An 18864-nucleotide genomic window follows, 5' to 3' on the forward strand; every position below is an offset into this window, starting at 1 on the left:
AGCGATTAAATTAATCACTAACCGTTGATGATCTTCATCAGATGGCACTCACAGGACTTCATGTTTCACAATAAATGTGTGTTTTGTTCGATATAGTTAAACAAACAAACATCCGGTGAAAGTGCAGAGAGCCACATCAAATTACAGAAATACTCAAAATAAACATTGACAAAAGATACAAGTGTTATGCATGGAAATATAGATAAACTTCTCCTTAATGCAACCGCTGTGTCAGATTTCAAAAGGCTTTACGGCGAAAGCACACCTTGCGATTATGTCAGTTCAGCACCTCGCCACAGAGAAACATACCTAGCCAAAGAAAGTGAGGTGTCACAAAAGTCAAAAATAGCATTATAAATATTCACTTTCCTTTGATGATCTTCATCATTTTTTTTTTGTACCTTTATTTTACTAGGCAAGTCAGTTAAGAACAAATTATTATTTTCAATGACGGCCTAGGAACAGTGGGTTAACTGCCTGTTCAGGGGCAGAACGACAGATTTGTACCTTGTCGGCTCGGGATTCAAACTTGCAACCTTTCGGTTACTAGTCCAACGCTCTAACCACTAGGCTATCCTGCCGCCCTGCACTCCCGGGAATCCTTGTTCCACAAATGTTTGTTTTGTTCGATAAAGTCCATTTATGTCCAAATACCTCTTTGTTTGCGAGTTTAGTTCACAAACTCAAGAGGCGCGGGATGGTCCATGCGAAAGTTCAGACAAAGTTCTATAACAGGTCGTAGAAATATGTCAAACGATGTATAGAATCAATCTTTAGGATGTTTTTATCATAAATATTCAATAATGTTTCAACCGGACAATTCCTTTGTCTTTAGAAATGCAATTGAACCTAGCTAACTCTCACAGGCGCGCGAGAGACTGAGATCATGGCACTCTGCCAGACACCTGGTTGAAACAGATCTCATTCTCTCTCCCTTCACAGTAGAAGCCTCAAACAAGGTTCTAAAGACTGTTGACGTCTAGTGGAAGCCTTAGGAAGTGTGACCCCATAGACACTGTATATTTGATAGGCAATGACTTGAAAACTACAATCTCAAATTTCCCACATCCTGGTTGGATTTTTGTCTCAGGTTTGTGCCTGCCATATGAGGTCTGTTATACTCACAGACATCATTCAAACAGTTTTAGAAACTTCAGAGTGTTTTCTATCAAAACCTACTAATAATATGCATATTCTAGCTTGTGGGCCTGAGTAACAGGCAGTTTACTCTGGGCACCTTATTATCCAAGCTACTCAATACTGCTCCCCAGTCCCAAAGAAGGTAATTATGTACAGATGTATTTTCCCTCTGTCAATTAGCTAGTATTGTGGAGTAACTACAATGTTGTCGATCCATCATCAGTTTTCTATCACAGCCATTAAAGTTTGTAGCTGTTTTAAAGTCACCATTGGCCTCATGGTGAAATCCATATGCGGTTTCCTTCCTCTCCAGCAACTGAGTTAGGAAGGACGCCTGTATCTTTGTAGTGACTTCCACGATCGCTGGAAGAATAAATGGATCAAGGCGCAGCATACGTAGAGTTCCACATGTTTAATTATTGAAACTCACCAAAACAATACAGAAACAAACAAAACGTGAAGTAATGGTGTGCTCACAGGCACAACGCAAAAACAAGGTCCCACAAACAACAGGTGTGAAAAGGCTGCCTAAATATGATCCCCAATCAGAGACAATGATAGACAGCAGCCTCTGATTGGGAACCATACCAGGCCAACAAAGAAATAGAAAACATAGATTGCCCACCCTAGTCACACCCTGACCTAACCAAATAGAGTATTGAAAGGATCTCTAAAGTCAGGGAGTGACAGTGACTGGGTGTATTAAAGCACAATCCAAAGTGTAATTAATAACTTCACCATGCTCAAAGGGATATTCAATGTCTGCTTTCTTTTTTTTTTTTACTAATCTACCAATATGTGCTCTTCTTTGTGAGGCATTGGAAAACCTCCCTGGTCTTTGTGGTTGAATCTGTGTTCTAAATTCATTGCTCGACTAAGATAGATAACTTAGATAACTTTATGTATGGGGTACAAAGATGAGATACTCCTTCAAAAATCATGTTAATACACCATTATTGCACAGAAGTCCATGCAACCTATGTGACTTGTTAATTTTTTTTTTTTTTTTATCCTGTACTTAGGCTTTGCCATAACAAAGGGTTTGAATACTTACTGACTTCTTTCAGCTTTAAATGTTTTAAAGGCAGTTGACCTTTAAGTCCTGTTTGCTTCCAACATTTTTCAAGACTATTTAGCCCTCTGGTGGGTATTGCCATAGGTATAAATTAAACTTAATATCTTTACTCTACACATTTTACTAATGTACAGCTTGTGTTAGTATACTTTTCATTTAAAATGTATTTTATTCATTAATAAAGATGTTTTAATACAGTATTCTTATTAAAAGGAGAAAATAAAGTATTCCTGAACTGCCTACATCTAAAATTAGTAACTTAATCAAGCCAATTATGATCGAGTTAATATAATCTATATGTGTATTAATTATAGTATAATCAAGGTGTCAAATTACAAATTATATTCTGTGGCCCAAACATAGGTATTTATAATGTACTGTCTTGCACATTCCTGTACTCTACTGTACAATAAACTTGAGTATAGTTCAGTACAGTATAGAAAAGTAGAGAAGAGTTCAGTAGAGTGGAGTTCAATACAGTCTGCACTCTACTGTACTATACCATACTGTTTTTTCTAGAGTATAGTTCAGTGCAGTACAGTACAAAATAGTTCAGGCAGTATAGTTCAGTAGAGTATAGTACAGTAGAGTAGAGTAGAGTACGGTACTCAAGTGAACTATACTCTACTGTAGTGAACTATATTGCATTGTGCTCTACTGTACTGAACTATACAGTATCGTACTCTACTCTACAGTAAACTTGAGTAAAGTATAGTACAGTACAGGAAAGTAGAGTTCAGTACAGTAGAGAATAGTTCACTTCAGTACAGTACTGTGCTCTACTTTACTGAACTATACTCTACTGAACTTTAAGGTACTGAACTATTTTCTACCGTACTGAACTATACTCTATTTTCCTGTACTGAACTATACACTGCTTGAGTTTACTGTCCTTGAGTTTCTTAAAATTCATTCAGTTTATATTCTAACAATAAATATGTGTTATTAATTACCAGCCTTGCTATTTTCAATGTTCCAAATACTTCATTGGGCCAAGAGTAGAGACCCTAGACGCAGCTGTATGGCATGTAAACTCTTTTGAAACAGTGACACCATGACATCAACTGATCTGCTAACTAATTTTTGTGGGCTTTTGGTTGCAAGCAAATGTTTTAACATCCTGTTAGTAGCGTTTTAAGAAATCCAGCTCTAAATTCTGCCTGTTGGTTGCAGTTGGCCCAGTACACCCAGTTTATTAGGTACACCACGCCGTTCACGAAAATGGCTCGCTCCTAGACAGTTAGTCACATGGCTTGCTACATAAAGCAGTCAGACAAGCATTGAGTCATTCAGTTAATGTTCGATTGAATGTTAGAATGGGCAAAACGAGTGACCTAAGCTACCTTGAGCATAGGATGATTGTCGGTGTCAGGCTCGCCGGTTCCGGTATCTCAGAAAAAGCCCTCCTGGGCTTTTTACATACAACAGTGTCCATAGTTTACCGAGAATAATGCGACAAACTAAAAACATCCAGTTAGCGGCAGTGCTGTGGGCGAAAACTCCTCGTTGATGATAGAGGTCGAAGGAGAATGGCAATAATCGTTCAAGCTAACATGTGGGCCAAAGGCAAATAACAGCACAGTACAACTGTCACGTTCTGACCTTTATTTTCTGTGTTTTGTGTTTAGTTAGTATGGTCAGGGCGTGAGTTGGGTGGGCAGTCTATGTTTGTTTGTCTAGGTTTTGGGAATTTCTATGTTTCGGCCTAGTATGGTTCTCAATCAGAGGCAGGTGTCATTAGTTGTCTCTGATTGAGAATCATACTTAGGTGGCCTGGGTTTCACTGTGTGTTTGTGGGTGATTGTTTCCTGTCTCTGTGTGTTCACCAGATAGGACTGTTTTGAGTTTCACATTTCTTGTTTTGTTAGTTTTGTTCATGTGTACCTTATAGCATTAAAAAGTACCATGGAAAATTACCACGCCGCGTATTGGTCCTCTGATCCGTTTCGCCTCTCCTCTTCGGAAGAAGAGGAGGAAACTCGTTACAGAATCACCCACCAAAATCGGACCAAGCGGCGTGGTAAAGGACAGCGACGACAGCAGCAGCAGCATCAACAACAGAGGCCACCATCACAGGACTCCTGGACATGGGAGCAGATACTGAACGGAGAGGGACCCTGGGCACGGGCTGGGGAAAATCGCAGCCCCAAAGCAGAGCTGGAGGCAGCGAAAGCTGAGCGGCGGCAATATGAGGAGCCAGCACGGCAGTGCGACAGGTACGAGAGGCAGCCCCAAATTTTTTTTTTTTGGGGGGCACACGAGGTGTGGTACTAAGCCAGGTAGCAGACCTGAGCTCACTCCTCGTGCTTATTATGAGCAGCGCATTACTGGTCAGGCACCGTGTTATGCGGTTGAGCGCACGGTGTCGCCAGTGCGTGTCCATAGCCCGGTGCGCTATAGGGCAGCCCCGAGAGTGCCATGCGAGTTTGGGCATTGAGCCAGGGCGTATGGTGCCTGCTCAGCGGGTCTGGTCGCCGGTACGCAGTCTTGGTCCAGGTTATCCTGCGCCGGCTCTGCGTGCTGTGTCTCCGGGCGCTGGGAGGGTGCAGTGCGTCCTCTGCCTGCGCTCCGCTCGTACCGGGCAACTGTGGGAGTGGAGCCTAGGGGAGAGGTGCGTGTAGTAAGCACTAGATCTCCCGTGCTTACCCACAGCCCGGTTCAACCTGTGCCTGCACTCTTGAGGGTCCGGGCTCGAGCAGTTGTCCAGCCTGGGGAAGTGGTGCCAAGGTTGCGCACCAGAGCTCCAGTGCTCTCCCACAGCCCGGTCTTTCAGGCTCCTCCTAACACCAAGCCTCCTGAAAGTCTCCCCAGCCTGGTAGTTCCTGTGGCAGCCCCACGCACCAGGCTGTCTCTCAGTCTCCTCCCTGCAGGTGCTCCCGCCTGTCCGGCGCCGCTGCCGGAGCCTCCCGCCTGTCCGGAGCCTCCCGCCTGTCCGGCGCCGCTGCCGGAGCCTCCCGCCTGTCCGGCGCCGCTGCCGGAGCCTCCCGCCTGTCCGGAGCCTCCCGCCTGTCCGGCGCCGCTGCCGGAGCCTCTCGCCTGTCCGGCGCCGCTGCCGGAGCCTCCCGCCTGTCCGGCGCTGCTGCCGGAGCCTCCCGCCTGTCCGGCGCTGCTGCCGGAGCGTCCCGCCTGTCCGGCGCCGCTGCTGGAGCGTCCCGCCTGTCTGGCGCCGCTGCCGGAGCGTCCCGCCTGTCTGGCGCCGCTGCCGGAGCGTCCCTCCTGTCCGGCGCCGCTGCCGGAGCCTCCCGCCTGTCCGGCGCCGCTGCCGGAGCGTCCCGCCTGTCTGGCGCCGCTGCCAGAGCCCCTCAGCCCAGAGGCGCCAGAGCCCCTCAGCCCAGAAGCGCCAGAGCCCCTGTCCCTCTGTCCAGAGCCCCTGTCCCTCTGTCCAGAGCCCCTGTCCCTCTGTCCAGAGTTTCTGCCCCTCTGTCCCGAGCTGCCCCTCTGTCCAGTGGGGTCATTGAGAGGGGTTGCCATGGTGAGAAAGCCACGGAGGCGGACAAAGACAATGGTGAAGTGGGGTCCGCGTCCCGCGCCAGAACCGCCACCGCGGACAGATGCCCACCCAGACCCTCCCCTATAGGTCAAGGTTTTGCGGCCGGAGTCCGCACCTTTGGGGGTACTGTCACGTTCTGACCTTTATTTTCTGTGTTTTGTGTTTAGTTAGTATGGTCAGGGCGTGAGTTGGGTGGGCAGTCTATGTTTGTTTGTCTAGGTTTTGGGAATTTCTATGTTTCGGCCTAGTATGGTTCTCAATCAGAGGCAGGTGTCATTAGTTGTCTCTGATTGAGAATCATACTTAGGTGGCCTGGGTTTCACTGTGTGTTTGTGGGTGATTGTTTCCTGTCTCTGTGTGTTCACCAGATAGGACTGTTTTGAGTTTCACATTTCTTGTTTTGTTAGTTTTGTTCATGTGTACCTTATAGCATTAAAAAGTACCATGGAAAATTACCACGCCGCGTATTGGTCCTCTGATCCGTTTCGCCTCTCCTCTTCGGAAGAAGAGGAGGAAACTCGTTACAACAACAGTGGTGTTCAGAACGGCATCTCGGTACAAACAATCGTCAGTTCTTGTCACGGATGGGCTATTGCAGCAGACAACCACACCACATCGGGTTCCACTCCAATCAGCTAAAAACAAGAAGTGGCACCAGTGGGCACGCGATCACCAACACTGGACAATTGAGGAGTGGAAAAACATCACCTGGTGCAATGAATCCCGCTTCCTGTTGCATCATGCTGTGGGCAGTGTCAGGACTTGGCGTAAGTAGCATGAGCCCATGGCCCCATCCTGCCTGGTGTCAACTGTACAGGCTGGTAGCGGTGGTTTGGTCTTTTGATACCAATTGAGCAACGTTTCCATGCCACAAAGAATTAAGGCTGTTCTGCAGGCAAATCAAATCAAATTTTATTTGTCACATACACATGGTTAGCAGATGTCAATGCGAGTGTAGCGAAATGCTTGTGCTTCTAGTTCCGACAATGCAGTAATAACCAACGAGTAATCTAACCTAACAATTTCACAACAGCCACCTTATACACAAAGGGGGCTCCGACCCGGTGCAGGATGGGTGTACCTAATAAACTGATAACTGAGTGTATGTTTCTGTAGAGAGTTGTCATACCTGTCAAGTAAGGAACTGAATGATTGAATAACCTTTTTGTTTATCTACCACCCCCCGATCTGTTCTCTCCTCTTTGTCTCTTCTACAGGAAAGCCTTCCAGTTGTACTATAAGGAATTTGTGGATTACTCCTGTCCAACAGAGGATATTTACCTGGAATAGCACCCGCCTCAACTTCCCCCACAACCCTGTACATTACAGATTATCATAACATAAAGTTGCATGACGGAGAAAACATTTCTAACAAATATGAACTAATATATCTGACAAAAATATGGAGAGAGAGAAAGAAGGAGAGGTATTGGTGTCTGCTGTTTATCCAAATATGTCAAACAGTATGAAGATTGAACAAGTAATTGATCCAAACATAGTGGAGACGTTGAAGAGAGGGTTGCAAAATATGCAAAATGGAGTCACTAATGAGGAAGTTAATGTGCCTATGGTGTCCTCAGACTGTCCACTCAAAGCACAATGCTCAAATCATAGTGACCTGGACTGGAGTAGTCTGAGACTAATCTTTGTGGACTTAGAGCTTGAATCCCAAGTAGAACACTGGGCTTTGTGGACTTGGAGCTTGAATCCCAGGTAGAACACTGGGATTTGTGGACTTGGAGCTTGAATCCCAGGTAGAACACTGAGCTTTGTGGACTTGGAGCTTGAATCCCAGGTAGAACACTGAGCTTTGTGGACTTGGAGCTTGAATCCCAGGTAGAACACTGCGCTTTGTGGACTTGGAGCTTGAATCCCAGGTAGAACACTGAGCTTTGTGGACTTGGAGCTTGAATCCCAGGTAGAACACTGAGCTTTGTGGACTTGGAGCTTGAATCCCAGGTAGAACACTGAGCTTTGTGGACTTGGAGCTTGAGTCCCAGGTAGAACACTGGGCTTTGTGAACTTGGAGCTTGACTCCCAGGTACAACACTGGGCGAACCCCAGAAAAAACAGCAGTCACTAAGGTAACAGCAAATGAAGGTCAGCGAAAATAAACCAATAAATTAATGAACCTGCCATAAAGATCCTAATAAATTACTAGTATTTGAGTATTCTAATCCCTAATTCTTTGGAATCTCTAATTTTGGTGTGATACATTGCGTGAGGGAAACTGATTCTGCATGAGCTAATGGTGCAGTGTGTTTGGAGAGGGTGATAAGGCCTCACTGGAGAGTCCTGTGGGCGAAGGTAACTAATGATATAGGATCAGATTACCCTACCCCAACCTTTACAATTAAGGGGATGACAAATGATCTGCCAAATTATCAGTGGCTAACTCTGTTACTTATTTTCCATGTGGTTGCTTTCACTAAAACAAAAACAAGTAAGCATTAGGGTCACACTGTTGACCAGGAATGTGTCTTTATTATGCTGCAAAGCCTTTGGTATTATCTCTGGTACATTGTCAGAACCCTCAAATATATTCACATTAAGGAATCAAGAGAACATTTAAAAAAAAGGAGATTCCTACCAATAAAAGCGCTCACGTTGTTTTCTGTTCGAAAATGTTTCCTTTTGTTTGTGCTGAACATGACCCTAGTTATTATTTTATTTGTGGGAAGACTGATTCTTGATAAATCATTAAGGTTACACTCCTTAATTGAATTACAGTATTGTAATTCCATGATCAGGAACAAAGAGGTGGACCACAGAGTTTCCAGTCAACCGCTTTGGTTTGCTTTTAAGGATGTTTTAGCCTTCTAATTTGCAGGAAGGGTCACTGTGGACTGCCTCATAGTTCTTCTCATGCTCAGTTTCAACATGAAATGAGAGTTCATATTGAGAGTTCAGATGGGGTTGCTATTCAGATAACTGGGTATAAGATAAAGACGCTTACTCAAGCTGTTACCCTGGTAACATAAAAGGGAATTACCTCTGACCCTCACAAAAAGGACATGAAAGGTTTGTAGGAAATAGGATGATGTGTATGAAATGGATGATGGGAGATGTAGTTTTAAAGGAAAGCCTAAGGCTATTACAGAGGTGCTCTGACTAGGAAGTACAAGGCAGTGGGAGACTGGTGTTACAAGTAATGCCTCTTTGAAGGATCATTGTAGTTATTACTATATCATTTAGATATACCACATGGTGTGTTGATAGGAGAGGTTGAACACAGGCTGTTTTTGCGGAGGAGATATCATGTGTGTGTTGAGATAGTAAGACAAGAGTAAAGTAAGACTAGATCAAGGTTCAACATAATAAGACAGGACCTCACTTCAAAATGGCCAGTTCTTTGTTTCTGGAAACAATGGCCTGGTCTGAAATCAGCCAATCGCTCTTACCCATTTGTTGCTTGTAGATTCTGATGGAACCACAATTATACCCTAAGTTCACTGGAAGGCTAGGTGGATCCATCCCCATACTGCTGTCGTGACGTTGTATTAGTTAATGTGACAACTGCTGCTCGTTGAATGATTAACAGTTTATAATTGCGTGATAAAGTTAATCAGGCAATTATTAACTCATTAACCTGGGGCACCATGGGAAAATTAACTCAAAGAATATCGATTTTACAACAGTCACTAATTAAGGGACATCAGAGACTAACGTTCTTTGCTTCACGGAAACATGGCTCACTGGAGAGACGCTATCGGAGACGGTGCAGCCAGCTGGTTTCTCCACGCATCGCGCCGACAGAAACAAACATCTTTCTGGTAAGAAGAGGGGCGGGGGCGTATGCTTTATGGTTAACGTGACGTGGTGTGGCCAAAACAACATACAGGAACTCAAGTCCTTCTGTTCACCTGATTTAGAATTCCTCACAATCAAATGTAGACTGTATTATATACGAAGGGAATTCTCTTCGATTATAATCACAGCCGTATATATTCCCCCCCCAAGCAGACACATCGATGGCTCTGAACAAACTTTATTTGACTCTTTGCAAACTGGAATCCATATATCCGGAAGCTGCATTCATTGTAGCTGGGGATTTTAACAAGGCTAATCTGAAAACAAGACTCCCTAAATTTTATCAGCATATCAATTGCGCAACCAGGGCTGGAAAAACCTTGGATCATTGCTATTCCAACTTCCGCGACGCATATAAGGCCCTGCCCTGCCCTGCCCTGCCCTCCTTTCGGAAAAGCTGACCACGACTCCATTTTCTTGATCCCTGCCTACAGACAGAAACTAAAACAAGAAGCTCTCGCGCTGAGGTTTGTTCAACGCTGGTCCGACCAATCCGATTCCACACTCCAAGACTGCTTCCATCACGTGGACTGGGATATGTTCCGTAATGCATCAGACGACAACATTGACGAATACACTGATTCGGTGTGCGAGTTCATTAGAACGTGCGTTGAAGCTGTCGTTCCCATAGCAACGATTAAAACATTCCCAAACCAGAAACCGTGGATTGATGGCAGCATTCGCGTGAAACTGAAAGCGCGAACCACTGCTTTTTATCAGGGCAAGGTGACTGGAAACATGACCGAATACAAACAGTGTAACTATTCCCTCCGCAAGGCAATCAAACAAGCTAAGCGTCAGTATAGAGACAAAGTAGAATCTCAATTCAACGGCTCAGACACAAGAGGTATGTGGCAGGGTCTACAGTCAATCACGGATTACAAAAAGAAAACCAGCACCGTCAAGGACAAGGATGTCTTGCTCCCAGGCAGACTAAATAACTTTTTTGCCCGCTTTGAGGACAATACAGTGCCACTGACACTGCCCGCAACTAAAACATGCGGACTCTCCTTCACTGCAGCCGAGGTGAGGAAAACATTTAAACGTGTCAACCCTCGCAAGGCTGCAGGCCCAGACGGCATCCCCAGGCGCACCCTCAGAGCATGCGCAGACCAGCTGGCTGTTGTGTTTACGGACATATTCAATCAATCCCTATCCCAGTCTGTTGTTCCCACATGCTTCAAGAGGGCCACCATTGTTCCTGTTCCCAAGAAAGCTAAGGTAACTGAGCTAAACGACTACCGCCCCGTAGCACTCACTTCCGTCATCATGTGTGCTTTGAGAGACTAGTCAAGGACCATATAACCCCCACCCTACCTGACACCCTAGACCCACTCCAATTTGCTTACCGCCCAAATAGGTCCACAGACGATGCAATCTCAACCACACTGCACACTGCCCTAACCCATCTGGACAAGAGGAAAACCTATGTGAGAATGCTGTTCATCGACTACAGCTCGGCATTTAGCACCATAGTGCCCTCCAAGCTCGTCATCAAGCTCGAGACCCTGGGTACTGGACTTCCTGACGGGCCGCCCCAAGGTGGTGAGGGTAGGCAACAACATCTCCACCCCGCTGATCCTTAACACTGGGGCCCCACAAGGGTGTGTTCTGAGCCCTCTCCTGTACTCCCTGTTCACCCACGACTGCGTGGCCACGCACGCCGCCAACTCAATCATCAAGTTAGCGGATGACACAACAGTGGTAGGCTTGATTACCAACAACGACGAGACGGCCTACAGGGAGGAGGTGAGGGCCCTCGGAGTGTGGTGTCAGGAAAATAACCTCACACTCAACGTCAACAAAACTAAGGAGATGATTGTGGACTTCAGGAAACAGCAGAGGGAACACCCCCCTATCCACATCGATGGAACAGTAGTGGAGAGGGTAGTAAAGTTTTAAGTTCCTCGGCGTACACATCACAGACAAACTGAATTGGTCCAACCACACAGACAGCATCGTGAAGAAGGCGCAGCAGCGCCTGTTCAACCTCAGGAGGCTGAAGAAATTTGGCTTGTCACCAAAAGCACTCACAAACTTCTACAGATGCACAATCGAGAGCGTGCTGGCGGGCTGTATCACCGCCTGGTACGTCAACTGCTCCCACAACCGTAAGGCTCTCCAGAGGGTAGAGAGGTCTGCACAACGCATCACTGGGGGCAAACTACCTGCCCTCCAGGACACCTACACCACCCGATGTCACAGGAAGGCCATAAAGATCATCAAGGACAGCAACCACCGAGCCACTGCCTGTTCACCCCGCTATCATCCAGAAGGTGAGGTCAGTACAGGTGCATCAAAGCTGGGACAGAGAGACTGAAAAACAGCTTCTATCTCAAGGCCATCAGACTGTTAAACAGCCACCACTAACATTGAGTGGCTGCTGCCAACACACTGACTCAACTCCAGCCACTTTAATAATGGGAATTGATGGGAAATTATGTAAAATATATATATATATCACTAGTCATTCTAAACAATGCTACCTAATATAATGTTTACATACCCTACATTATTCATCTCATATGTATACGTATATACTGTACTCTATATCATCTACTGCATCCTTATGTAATACATGTATCACTAGCCACTTTAACTATGCCACTTTGTTTACATACTCATCTCATATGTATATACTGCACTCAATACCATCTACTGTATCTTGCCTATGCCGCTCTGTACCATCACTCATTCATATATCTTTATGTACATATTCTTTATCCCCTTACACTTGTGTCTATAAGGTAGTAGTTTTGGAATTGTTAGCTAGATTACTTGTTGGTTATTACTGCGTTGTCGGAACTAGAAGCACAAGCATTTCACTGTTATGGCTGCAACCTTTTGTTCTCAATTTCCGCCTGAAGACATAACCACATTTAACTGCCTGTAGCTCTGCCCCAGAGGCAAGGATATGCATATTCTTGGTATCATTTGGATGGAAACATTCTGAAGTTTGTGGAAATGTTAATTGAATGTAGGAGAATATAACACAGTAGATCTGGTGGAAGAAAAGAGAAAGAAAGGGCATACATTTTCTGTTTTTTATTGTTGTAGTATCATCTTTCACATGTACTAGAATTGCCACACAGTGAGACAGGATGCTGGAGATAATTTTGATCGATAACACAAGAGGGCAAATGTAGGTGTGCAAAGTTTGAGACTGATAACTTCAGGAAAGGGTGAGCTACATGACATTTAGCATGACGTCACCCAGGTGTCCCACACAAGTTGCCCAAATGTACCCAAGTGGCCGAATTGGTGAAATGACCTATAACGATATACAGCAGTGCAAATAACTATATACAACATATCAAAAAGCAATTCTAACACACACACACAAAAAAAAATGTTTAAAAATATTAGAAAATAAATATATTTAAAAAAAACAGTACACACCCCTTGGAAGTCCTCGTCATAATTTTTGCTGCCTGTGCCATGTCCCATAGCAGTTTCTTTCTGATGTAAAGCAGAGGCAAACTGAACAAGTGGTGCATTTCATGTGACACAGAACACAACGACACCTCCCTTTTGGCTCTGAGGCACAGTCATGCCTGCAGTAATGAACTGTGGCATATGAACACCACTGGGGGCACAGGTAGAGCGAGCAGCTTGGCACCGGGGCCTCCCAGTCGGAGTCGCTATCATTGAAAGAAAATATTTGTATTGTATGAGCCTTTTATCATCACATAAAATAAACAGATATGTATTGATTGTATAGAGCAGAGGGAACAGTCACTAAGGTGTTCCATTCAACTCCGGCCATGTGTGTGTGTGTGTGTGTGTGTATATATATATATATATATATAAAAAAAACACACAAAAACAAACTACACATTTCATTGCAAAAAAAAAATAATAATAATTATATATTTTTTAGATAATATATATATATTTTTATAATTCCTAAAACGGCATTAGCACTTACCTGTCCAGAAGTACGTCCTGTCCTTTGCAGAAACAGCTCCTCAGTTTGTTTGAATCATAACACTCCAAGATTCCTCAAACCAGAAATCTGTCTCACTTTCACTTTTACTTTAGAGTTTGACTTCGCTTTACATGAAGTATTCGCCAGGATATCTTCAATGAAATCGTTGAAACTACAACTTTCCGAAATACAGCTGCGCATAAAAAGCCTTACAGCAACCCCTCTGATCGTCAAGGCGAAAATGGAGTTCCTTGCGCGTGCGATTACAACCAAGGAATTGTGGTCCAATCCCAAACTATTACATACTGGCGTTTACCTCAGCTCATTGGCTATCTACCCAGCTAGATTTCAAGAAGATCAGTGGTCATTGAGCAGAAATATAGTCAATCAATGAAGCTTCGCTAAAATTATTGGTGCGTCAGGTAGTCATTTATCGTTGTCTTCAAATCAGCTCACTTCGGTCAATTCTCCCCGCAAAAAAAACAACATTGTTTGATTGTGTTGCAAGCATCCAGATGAATGCACTGAAACCCACCATGACGAAATAAACTATTGTTTACAGGGGCGAATCAATGATTTCAAGGCAGCAGCCTCTCTGTGATAGTGATGGCTGTTTAACAGTCTGATGGCCTTGAGATAGAAGGTGTGAGATGTTGTTTCCTACTTTTTTTTTTTTTTTTTACCTTTTATTTAACTAGGCAAGTAAGTTAAGAACAAATTCTTATTTTAAATGACGGCCGAGAAACAGTGGGTTAACTGCCTGTTCAAGGGCAGAACGACAGATTTGTACCTTGTCAGCTCAGGGGTTTGAACTTGCAACCTTCCGGTTACTAGTCCAAAACTCTAACCACTAGGCTACCCTGCCGCCCCAAGCCGTCATATACCTTCACCACCTGGGGGCGGCCTGTCATGAAGTCCAGGCCTCAATTGCACAGGGCAGGGTTGAGACCAAGGGCCTCAAGCTTAATGGTGAGCTTGGAGGGTACTATGGTGTTGAATGCTGAGCTAAAGTCAATGAACAGCATTCTTACATAGTTATTCCTCTTGTCCAGATGGGATAGGGCAGTGTGCTGTGTGATGGTGATTGCATCGTCTGTGGACCTATTGGGGTGGTAATTTTTTTTAAGTGGGCATAGGGTGACAGGTGGAGGTGATATGATCCTTGACTAGTCTCTCCAAGCAATTCATGATGACAGAAGTTAGTGCTACGGGGTGGGGCGATAGCCATTTCGTTCAGTTACCCTTGCATTCTTGGACACAGGTACATTGGTGGCCATCTTGAAGCATGTGGGGATGGCAGACTGGGATTGGGATTGATTGAATATGTCTATAAACACACAAGGTAGCTGGTCTGCGCCTGCTCTGAGGACGCGGCTACGGATGCCGTTTGGGCCGGCAGCCTTGCGAGGGTTAACACGTTTAAATGTTTTACTCACATCGGCCACGGAGAAGGAGAGCCCACAGTCCTTGGTAGCAGGCCTCATCGGTGGCACTGTATTATCCTCAAAGCAGGCAAAGAAGGTGTTTGGTTTGTCTGGAAGCAAGACATCGGTGTGGCTGGTTTTCCTTTGTAGTCCGTGATTGTCTGTAGACCCTGCCACATGCATCTTGTGTCTGTGCCGTTGAATTGTGACTCCACTTTGTCTCTATACTGATAGAACTTGTTTGATTGCCTTGTTTGATTGCCTTGCCATATTCCCAGTCAACTTTCCATGGTGAAATGTGGTGGTTCGCGCTTTCAGTTTTGCGCGAATTCCACCATCTATCCACAGTTTCTGGTTAGGCTAGGTTTTAATAGTCACAGTGGGTACAACATCTCCTATACACTTCCTTATCAATTCACTCACCGAAGCAGCATATACGTCAATATAATTTTCTGAGGCTACCTGGAACTTATTCCAGTCCGCGTGGTCAAAACAATCTTGAAGCATGGATTCTGGTTGGTCAGACCAGCGTTGAATATTCCTTAGCACAGGTACTTCCTGTTTGAGTTTCTGTCCATAGGAAGGGAGGAGCAAAATGGAGTCGTGGTCAGATTTATCAAAAGAGTGTGGGGGGAGAGCATTGTATGCATCGCGGAAGTTAGAGTAACTGTGGTAAAGTGTTTTTTCCAGCGCGAGTGCTACAGTCTATATGCTGATAGAGTTTAGGTAGCTTTGTTCTCAAATTTTCTTAGTTAAAATCCTCAGCTACAAAAAATGCAGCCTCAAGATATATGGTTTCCAGTTTGCATTAAGTCCATTGAAGTTCCTTGAGGGCCGTCGTGGTATCGGCTTGAGGGGGGATATACACGGCTGTGACAATAACCGAAGAGAATTATTGATTGTCAGGTGAACAGAAGGACTTGAGTTCCTGTATGTTGTTACAATTACACCTTGAGTCATTAGTCATGAAACATACACCCCACCCTTTTTCTTCCAGAAAAGATGTTAATTCCTGTTGGCGCGACGCAATGAGAATCCAGGTGGCTGTACCGACAGCATATACTGAGAGAGCCATGTTTCCATGAAACAGAGTATGTTACAACCCCCGATGTCTCTCTGGAAAGCAACAATTTCCCTGTAAGTTTATGTCGCTCTGATATCCCAAAAAAATCTTCCCAGATGTATGGAATAACACTAAAGATTTTCTGGGCTAACAATGTAAGAAATAATACAAGGCTGTTGCTGGAAAAACTTGTGAATTATGGCTGTATGCTATATTGTGGATAAAGAGTTACCTGTCTAACTTTAATGGAAGCCTCTCCAACATAATTCCGGTAGAATCAGGAATTACCCAAGGGCAGCTGCCTAGGCCCCTTACTTTTTTCAATCTTTACTAACAACCTGCCACTTTGGTTTTACTCAATGTGTCTATGTATGCGGAAGACGCAACACTACACTTCAGCTACCACTGCGATTGAAATGACAGCAACACTTAACAAAGAGCTGCAGTTAGTTTTAGAATGGGTAGCAAGGAATAAGTTAGTACTAAATATTTCAAAAACTAAAAGCATTGCATTTGGGATAAATCATTCACTAAACCTCAAGCAGAAATTTGCATCCTGTAGTTCTAACTCCAAAAAGTTCTGGGACACTGTAATGTCCATGGAGAACAAGAGCACCTCCTCCCAGCTGCCCACTGCACTGAGGCTAGGTAACATGGTCACCACCGATAAATCCGTGATAATCAAACTTCAACAAGCATTTCTCAACGGCTGGACATGCCTTCCTCATGGCAACTACAACTTCGGCCAACAGCTCCGCCCCCCTCCCCCGCAGCTACTCGCCCACGCCTCCCCAGCTTCTTCTTCACCCAAATCCAGATAGCAGATGCTCTGAAAGAGCTGCAAAACCTGGAGCCATATAAATCAGCTGGGCTTGACAATCTACTGTGCAGCCGTCTTCATCGACCTGGCCAAGGCTTTCGACTCTGTCAATCACCATATTCTTATCGGCAGACTCGGTAGCCTCGGTTTTTCTGATGACTGCCGTGCCTGGTTCACCAATTACTTTGCAGACAGAGTTCAGTGTGTCAAATCGGAGGGCATGCTGTCCGGTCCTCTGGCAGTGTCTATGGGGGTGCCACAGGGTTCAATTCTCGGGCCGACTCTTTTCTCTGTATATATCAATGATGTTGCTCTTGCTGCGGGCGATTCCCTGATCCACCTCTACGCAGACAACACCATTCTATATTCTTCCAGCCCGTCCTTGGACACTGTGCTATCTAACCTCCAAACGAGCTTCAATGCCATACAACACTCCTTCCGTGGCCTCCAACTGCTCTTAAACGCCAGTAAAACCAAATGCATGCTTTTCAACCGTTCGCTGCCTGCACCAGCACGCCTGGCTAGCATCACCACCCTGGATGGTTCCGACCTTGAATATGTGGACATCTATAAGTACCTAGGTGTCTGGCTAGACTGTAAACTCTCCTTCCAGACTCATATCAAACATCTCCAATCGAAAATCAAATCTAGAGTCGGCTTTCTATTCTGCAACAAAGCCTCCTTCACTCACGCCACCAAACTTACCCTAGTAAAACTGACTATCCTACCGATCCTCGACTTCGGCGATGTCATCTACAAAATAGCTTCCAACACTCTACTCAGCAAACTGGATGCAGTTTATCACAGTGCCATCTGTTTTGTCACTGAAGCACCTTATACCACCCACCACTGTGACCTGTATGGTCTAGTCGGCTGGCCCTCGCTACATATTCGTCGCCAGACCCCTTATCTCAGTTCACTGGTCATGATGGCAACACCCACCCGTAGCACGGGCTCCAGCAGGTGTATCTCACTGATCATCCCTAAAGCCAACACCTAAGTTGGCCACCTCGTTCCAGTACTCTGCTGCCTGTGACTGGAACGAATTGCAAAAATCGGTGAAGTTGGAGACTTATCTCCCTCACCAACTTCAAACATCTGCTATCTGAGCAGCTAACCGATCGCTGCAGCTGTACATAGTCTATCGGTAAATAGCCCACCCATTTTTACCTACCTCATCCCCATACTGTTTTTATTTATTTACTTTTCTGCTCTTTTGCACACCAATATCTCTACCTGTACATGACCGTCTGATCATTTATCACTCCAGTGATAATCTGCAAAATTGTAATTATTCGCCTACCTCCTCATGCCTTTTGCACACAATGTATATAGACTCTCTATTTTTTCTACTGTGTTATTGACTTGTTAATTGTTTACTCCATGTGTAACTCTGTGTTGTCTGTTCACACTGCTATGCTTTATCTTGGCCAGGTCGCAGTTGCAAATGAGAACTTGTTCTCAACTAGCCTACCTGGTTAAATAAAGGTAAAAAAAAATAAATTAAAAAAAGGAGAAAGGCTGTTGTAAGGATGAGAGAGCTGCAGTGAAGGAGAGGGGGAAGAGAATGAGAGATGAGTGGACGGGTCAATCACAACTTGTGCCTCTCTTGGTTATAATATAACTACTGTAAAGTAATCTATCTACAGCATAAGAGAGAGAGGCAAACATTGAAAACTGGTATTTGTCTCAATGGTTACTTCCAGCCATACTATTTGAACATTTGAAACCCTTCAGTCATAATAGGCAAACAGAAACCCAATGGATTCACATCAAATGTATCCATTCCTCTATTAAACATTTCCTCTATTAAATATTAGTTACTTCATTTCATCGAAGGCCCAGATTCAGTAAAAATGTTGTACCAGTGCAAATTTTACATGTTATTATATGAGAATAACATACACTACAGGTCATAACGTTTTAGAACACCTACTCATTCAATGGTTTTTCTTTATTTTTTAAAACTATTTTCTATATTGTAGAATAATAGTGAATACATCAAAATTATGAAATAACACATATGGAATCATATAGCTGCCAAAAAAGTGTTAAACAAATCAAAATATATTTTATATTTGAGATTCTTCAAATAACCACCCTTTGCCTTGATG

The 18864-nt window shown here is 44.4% G+C and overlaps 2 pseudogenes; one reads left to right on the top strand and one right to left on the bottom strand.

Annotated features, from left to right (window-relative positions):
• The window catches only part of LOC118402845 (C-Jun-amino-terminal kinase-interacting protein 1-like), a 59757-nt pseudogene extending 51453 nt beyond the window's left edge, over nucleotides 1–8304 (top strand).
• Nucleotides 8305–14648: 6344 nt separating this feature from the next.
• Nucleotides 14649–18864, bottom strand: part of LOC118362159 (low-density lipoprotein receptor-related protein 4-like) — a 32561-nt pseudogene continuing 28345 nt past the window's right edge.

This window comes from Oncorhynchus keta, chromosome 2, assembly GCF_023373465.1.
Source record: "Oncorhynchus keta strain PuntledgeMale-10-30-2019 chromosome 2, Oket_V2, whole genome shotgun sequence".
Taxonomy (NCBI): Eukaryota; Metazoa; Chordata; class Actinopteri; order Salmoniformes; family Salmonidae; genus Oncorhynchus; species Oncorhynchus keta.